The sequence below is a fragment of the Bufo gargarizans genome, chromosome 2 (assembly GCF_014858855.1).
Source record: "Bufo gargarizans isolate SCDJY-AF-19 chromosome 2, ASM1485885v1, whole genome shotgun sequence".
In the NCBI taxonomy this organism is placed as follows: Eukaryota; Metazoa; Chordata; class Amphibia; order Anura; family Bufonidae; genus Bufo; species Bufo gargarizans.
This window is the reverse complement of record NC_058081.1, coordinates 342,229,548-342,237,376: the sequence shown is the minus strand read 5'-3', so window position 1 is coordinate 342,237,376 and position 7,829 is coordinate 342,229,548.

Sequence of the window (7,829 nt, the reverse complement as noted above, 5' to 3'; positions counted from 1 at the left end):
GTTAAAAGGCCCATGTCCACTTTTCTAGTTATCCTCTATCCACAGGATCGGGATAACTAAGTTATCTGTGGGGGTCTGAATTCTGGAGCCCCCACTGATCCCCCTTCTTGACTGAGTGGCAGGTGGAGCATATGCCCTGCCTCTACATCCATTCTCTATGGGGTCGTCGGAGATGGCGGAGAACAGCACTGGCTAATTCCAGTGGTCCCAAAGAGAATAAATGGAGCAGCAGGGCGTATGTGTAGCCTGTCACACCATAAAAAGGGGGAAGAGGACCCGTTCCCTAGATCAGTGGGGGTTGCAGAATCGGACCCCACTAATCATATAGTTGTGCTATATGGTGTGGAGAGGATAACTTGAAGGCCTGGACAACCCCTTTAAATCCTCCACCACTCCACCACCAGTATCTCTTTATATGGCAGCAGTGATGCCTGTAAATACGGAAGCCCAAGCAAAGGTGCTAGAGGAGCAACGTGAGCAAAGGGCACAAACGAAGGGTCATAACTGAAACAAAGGCATTAGGGTCACCTAAGGCAGGGTAATTGTGGGGATCCTGGAGCAGGGGTAATTGGGGAAGAGGCAATATTAGTTGTGCATTTAGATTGGGCTCATGTGGATCTGGGGCACTTATGGGGTACACCTAAAGCAGAGGCATTAGGGTCACCTGAGGCAGGGTAATAGTGGGGATCCTGGAGCAGAGGTAACTGGAGAAGAGGCAATATTAGTGGTGCATTTAGATTGGGCTCATGTGGATCTGGGGCACTTATGGGGTACGCCTAAAGCAGAGGCATTAGGGTCACCTAAGGCAGGGTAATAGTGGGGATCCTGGAGCAGCTGCAAGGGTATTAGGGGGGCAACTAGAGAATATTCAATATTAGGGGTGATTTTAGAGTAGGGGCATCTGGAGCTAAGGCACCCAATGTCACTCTGAATTTTGCAGAGAGTAGCACACATTCATAGATCTGTTTCTGCTATAAACAAGTCCCCTATTTCCCCCTTACAGTCTCCTACAGCTCACAAACACCTGAGAAATCAGCCCAGCACTGCAGAGGAGTCCTTCTCTCCAGCAGCCACAGTTTCCTGACAGCAGGAGGATGGCCAGACATGTTCTCTCCTCCTTCACTGACAGCAGCCAAGGAAGTTTAGAAGATACTGCAGGTCCTCCTGTACACCAGTAGGAGGCTGCATCACTGTGCGATAGGGCTAGGGCTTCAGTCTGCAGTTCACAGAAGGTTGAACAGTCAGGACTTCATAGTGGGGAACTTACCAGCTTGGAGGTGTCCATATATGGAGTCAGTTATGAACATAAAAAAGGGGTATTCCTTTTTTATTCACATTTTAAAAATACTGGTTGCACAAGTTAAAAAGGTTGGTGTGGGTTAATACAGGTGTTATTTGATCATATTTTACGTTTTGCTCAATTTTTGCTCGTCTTTTGTAGCTGCTGCAGCACAACACACATAGTTCAAGGAAAAGTTAGAGTAACAGGTAGAATAAAGGAAATAGGCGGAGTCAGCAGCAGCTGGTTTACTCCTATTTAGTAATATTAATTTTTAATATTATTCCCAAATATGAATAATTAATATTTCCATTAACACTGTATACATGAACTTGTTCTTTCCAGCTGCTGACATTCTGAACACTAATGTAATGCTTAGGATTAACAGTTCATGCATTTACTGTATACATACTCTTCCTAATGAGAGATATCTGTTCCCTTATCAGAAAACGGGTAACATTATCTCTCTGACACTTCCATTTAAGTATTAGCAGATTGATTCCTGAAGATTAGAAATGGTTTACATTATGATGTTTCAAATCTTGTCTTCTATGGATGAAGTCAATGGACTGAGTGACCAGCAGGTTGAAGGCAGTGCTGTTAGATGGGTAAATGTGGTGCACGTCAGGTACATCCCTTTGGCATTCACAGACCCGTTAAAAGTGTCTTTCAGATTTTAGTTTGAACAAGTTCTAATCTTCATCTCATTTTTCATATTTTCTTCTGTTATCTATCTACGTATCCAGTGTTAAAGGCACCTGATCGATTTATCATATTTTGTAAAGGAGGTCACGTTGTCTTCTATGCTTCAGTCATTTATTCTTGCCATCCTCTTTAAATCATCTCATCAATTATTTTTTCAAACTTCCATTTTCCACTGCAGGTTCCAGTCTCATAGTAGACAACCATGTTATTCTACTTCAGAGATCAGCTATTGCATACTCTGTGGACCTCTCTCTTTAGACCATTATAAGAAGGAGCAGCCGTCATTGGACAGCTGCTTCCTGTGATAGGTTGTAGTCCTCTGTATGTTAAGGCACTTGTACATGGGCCAACTGACAGGCAATTATCAGGAACTAACTGAACATTCCCAATAATTGTTTGATTATGAGCAGAGGTGATTGCTGCATTTACATCTCCTCTGTATGGGGGCAAGCGATTGCTACTGTGATCTCCCGTCCCCATAGAGAATCATATTTCTGGGTAGCAGATAGTTGCTTACACAGTACAATCTGCTGCTCAGGAACCATGATTTTGGTGTCCACATCAAAGATGCCTTGACTTGATGAACTAGGAATGTTCACCTCCATAAAAAGTTGATAAATTAGTGCACTCTGTAACAAGGCCTTCTGGAGATGTGGCCCCAACGGGTCGTTGATTGATTTGACTTAGGGCTAAACCGGAAGTGGAGTCTAAGTGATTATGAATTCTTCACCCTTTTCCCCTGCAAGTAGCGTATAGACTGTTCCACCAAAAATTCCTAGGGATTACCCCAGGAGTAGTCGTACCCCAGGCAGTGTTCTGGTGACCGCCTCCAGAGCGGAATGGAGACTGATCGGAGGCAAACTGATGCATTCTGAGCGGATCCTTATCAATTCAGAATGCATTAGGGCAAAACTGATCCGTTTTGGACCGCTTGTGAGATCCCTGAATGGATCTCAGAAACGGAAACCAAAACGCCAGTGTGAAAGTAGCCACACTCCGGACAGCATAGACACGGAGCAGTAACATGACTGATAATGCTCTTTGCCTCTCTGTGACCTTTTTACTACAAAATCACGGTGACAACTGTATCTCAATGTGATTTTGTATTAAACAGATCAGAGAGGCACAGAGCATTATCAATCATGTTACTGCTCCGTGTCTCTGCTGTCTTTCAGCAGCAGATTAACTACACGGGATCCGCTAGTGTGAAAGAGCCCTAACAAAGAGATACTCTTCTGGCATACCTCTGGCTAATGAGAGGCTATGGACACAATGGATTTACACATTGAGAGATTTTCCTAGCATATATGCCAAAGGTTGTGCAGATTTTTATTTAAAATTTTTTTTTGCTGTTGTTTGGCTTTGTTTTGCACTACAAATTTTTAACAGGAAAAATGTCTTCAAACTTGTTGTATATCAGAGAAACAACTTCATAAATATGATGTTTATCCAAATAGCTCTTAAATTGTGGCAGAAGTCTGACATGTTTGCACAGATAAATGTCTGTATTTATACGTGATATCTGATTAGCATTGCAGGCAATAACCACAGTGGAAGCCAAGTGAATGTTATTTCTGATACCAATCCCCCGGCGACCTCAGACTGCCACCAGAGGTTACTGCCGTCCAGGGCGAAGTTTATGGCTGTTTTCCTATTACTTTCTTCCTATTGTGCAGCAGAGCACTAGAAGACAGGAAGACTTGTGGACAGATTTATGGGAAAGCATTGACCCTTCTCAGGCTATAATTCATCTATATGATCATCTTGTCCTTTTAAAAGGTGAACCTTTACTTCCAGGATCTGGGAATATCTACTGCATTCACTAGAAACACCGTTTTATTTATCCCTTCTATAGAAAAGTCCTAGCCTTGTCCTCAAAACTGTCCTATCTATCTATCTATCTATCTATCTCATATCTATCTCATTATCTATCTATCTATCTATCTATCTATCTATCTATCTATCTATCTCATATCTATCTATCTATCTATCTATCTATCTCATATCTATCTATCTATCTATCTATCTCATATCTATCTCATATCTATCTATCTATCTATCTATCTATCTCATATCTATCTATCTATCTATCTATCTATCTATCTATCTATCTCATATCTATCTATCTATCTATCTATCTATCCCATATCTATCTATCTATCTATCTATCTATCTATCTATCTGCTGTATCTGTTATTTACCTATTATCTATCTAGGTATTTACTTAACCAGATGTACATCTATAGAAATACAATATATCTAATATAACACTCAATGGGGGGTTATTTACAAACAGATATACGCCACTTTTACGCCACTCTATCTATCTATCTATCTATCTATCTATCTATCTATCTATCTATCTATCCCATATCTATCTATCTATCTCATATCTATCTGTCTGTCTATCTATCGATCTGTCTCATATCTATCAATCTATATAATATCTATCTATCTCATATCTATCTATCTATATTTCTAATATCTATCTATCTCTCTCTCATATCTCTTTATCTCATATCTATCTCTCTATCCATCTAACTATCTCATATCTATCTATCTATCTATCTATCTATCTCATATCTATCTCATATCTATCTCTCTATCCATCTAACTATCTCATATCTATCTATCTATCTATCTATCTATCTATCTATCTCATATCTATCTCATATCTATCTATCTATCTCATACAGTGGAGGAAATAATTATTTGACCCCTCACTGATTTTGTAAGTTTGTCCAATGACAAAGAAATGAAAAGTGTCAGAACAGTATCATTTCAATGGTAGGTTTATTGTAACAGTGGCAGATAGCACATCAAAAGGAAAATCGAAAAAATAACTTTAAATAAAAGATAGCAACTGATTTGCATTTCATTGAGTGAAATAAGTATTTGAACCCTCTAACAAAAAAAGACTTAATACTTGGTGGAAAAACCCTTGTTTGCAAGCACAGAGGTCAAACGTTTCTTGTAATTGATGACCAAGTTTGCGCACATTTTAGGAGGAATGTTGGTCCACTCCTCTTTGCAGATCATCTCTAAATCCCTAAGGTTTCGAGGCTGTCTCTGTGCAACTCTGAGCTTGAGCTCCCTCCATAGGTTTTCGATTGGATTAAGGTCCGGAGACTGACTAGGCCACTCCATGACCTTAATGTGCTTCTTCTTGAGCCACTCCTTTGTTGCCTTTGCTGTATGTTTTGGGTCATTGTCGTGCTGGAACACCCATCCACGACCCATTTTCAGTTTCCTGGCAGAGGGAAGGAGGTTGTCGCTCAGGATTTCACGATACATGGCTCCGTCCATTTTCCCGTTTATGCGAATAAGTTGTCCTGTGCCCTTAGCAGAAAAACACCCCCAAAGCAAAATGTTTCCACCCCCATGCTTGACGGTGGGGACGGTGTTTTGGGGGTCATAGGCAGCATTTTTCTTCCTCCAAACACAGCGAGTTGAGTTAATGCCAAAGAGCTCTATTTTGGTCTCATCAGACCACAGCACCTTCTCCCAGTCACTCTCTGAATCATTCAGGTGTTCATTGGCAAACTTCAGACGGGCCTGCACATGTGCCTTCCTGAGCAGGGGGACCTTGCGAGCCCTGCAGGATTTTAATCCATTGCGGTGTAATGTGTTTCCAATGGTTTTCTTGGTGACTGTGGTCCCTGCTAATTTGAGGTCATTAACTAACTCCTCCCGTGTAGTTCTAGGATGCTTTTTCACCTTTCTCAGAACCATTGACACCCCACGAGGTGAGATCTTGCGTGGAGCCCCAGAGCGAGGTCGATTGATGGTCATTTTGTGCTCCTTCCATTTTCGAACAATCGCACCAACAGTTGTCACCTTCTCTCCCAGCTTCTTGCTAATGGTTTTGTAGCCCATTCCAGCCTTGTGCAGGTCTACAATTTTGTCTCTGACATCCTTGGACAGCTCTTTGGTCTTTCCCATGTTGGAGAGTTTGGAGTCTGCTTGATTGATTGATTCTGTGGACAGGTGTCTTTTATACAGGTGACTAGTTAAGACAGGTGTCCTTAATGAGGGTGACTAATTGAGTAGAAGTGTCTAACCACTCTGTGGGAGCCAGAACTCTTAATGGTTGGTAGGGGTTCAAATACTTATTTCACTCAATGAAATGCAAATCAGTTGCTATCTTTTATTTAAAGTTATTTTTTCGATTTTCCTTTTGATGTGCTATCTGCCACTGTTACAATAAACCTACCATTGAAATGATACTGTTCTGAGACTTTTCATTTCTTTGTCATTGGACAAACTTACAAAATCAGTGAGGGGTCAAATAATTATTTCCTCCACTGTATCTATCTAACCAGATGTACTGTACATCTATAGAAATACAATATATCTAATATAACGCTCAATGGGAGGGGAGGGGTCATTTACAAACAGATATACGTCACTTTTATCTATCTATATATCTGCCTATCTATCGGCTGTATCTGTTATTCACCTATTATCTATCTAGGTATCTACCTAACCAGACGTACATCTATAGAAATACAATATATGTAATATAATACTCAATAGGGGAAGGGGGGGGGGGGGTAATTTCCAAATAGATATACGCCACTTTTTGGCATATATCTGTGGTATATCTGTTGCTATTAAACTTAATTCATAGAGGGATTATAATAGTCTCTGTTTTCATAGCATTAACCTATTCCGCAGCACTTTACACTTTGTAAAAGTAAAACAACAACCAATGAAACCAAATGTTCAAAAAAAAAGAGAGAAGTGCCTGCTCATAAGATGATGTGACCAATATTGAGTGACAGTCTTGGAGTAAGTCAGTGGAGCTATTATGTGTGGGTTGCTTAGTTTTCGGTGTGACATGAGTGATGTGTGTGGTCCTGCTATCAATGTTATTTGTGTAACTGCGGGTGACGTGTTTAACTGCTGCGGACGTAATGTGCGATGTGTCATTACACACTGGGTGTCAGACTGAATGCACTGGAACTAATGAGGTTGACAAAGTAAATCATTCTAAAAATATACAGTAGGACAATGTAACTGAAAACCCAGGATAATACAACAGCCACCAGTGTGGTCCACGTGTTCATGTCTGGAAATCACATGGGGACTGAAAAACTATTATTGAAGAAAAATGTTATTGTTCCACTAAATCCAAAATAAAAAAAATAAAGGGCTTGTCCCATCTGGACATTTATGGCATGTCCACCTCTAGGACCTGCTCCTGTCTTGAGAAGGGGGCCCTGTCTTGTACCCACGAGAATAGAGAGGTGACATTAATGTGCAGCTCTTTCCATTCAGTCCTATAGGACTTGCAAAGATAGCAAAACATGCTTAGGCCTCATGCACACTACCGTATGTACTTTGCGGTCCACAAAATGTTTATGTGGTCTGTGTGTTGTCTGTTTTTTGCAGACCCATAGACTTCTTTAGGTCCGTGGTCTGCATTTTGTGGACATTTGTTATCTTTTTGTGGAACGGATACACAGATGCAGCAAGCACATGTCATTGATAAAACATGTCATATACTTGGCCACAAAATGCGGACCACAGATCAGTTGAAGTCAATGGTCTGCAAAAAATGCAGATGCAATACGCACAGTATCCATATTTTGTGGATCCACAATTTGCAGACTGCTAAATACTTACGATCGTGTGCATGAGGCCTTACTCTTCTATTTTCTGAAGTCCCACATAAGTAAATAGAGAGAGCGGCGCATGCACAGGCAACTCTTCATTTCTGGCAGGGGCGGACCGGCCATAGACCCTACAGGGGGCTGTCCGAGCCCTCCCCATAGCCGGTCAGTGGCAGTTTTTGGGGATGTATTTTGTGCTGCTGGGGCAGTATTTTGTGATGTATTGCCGC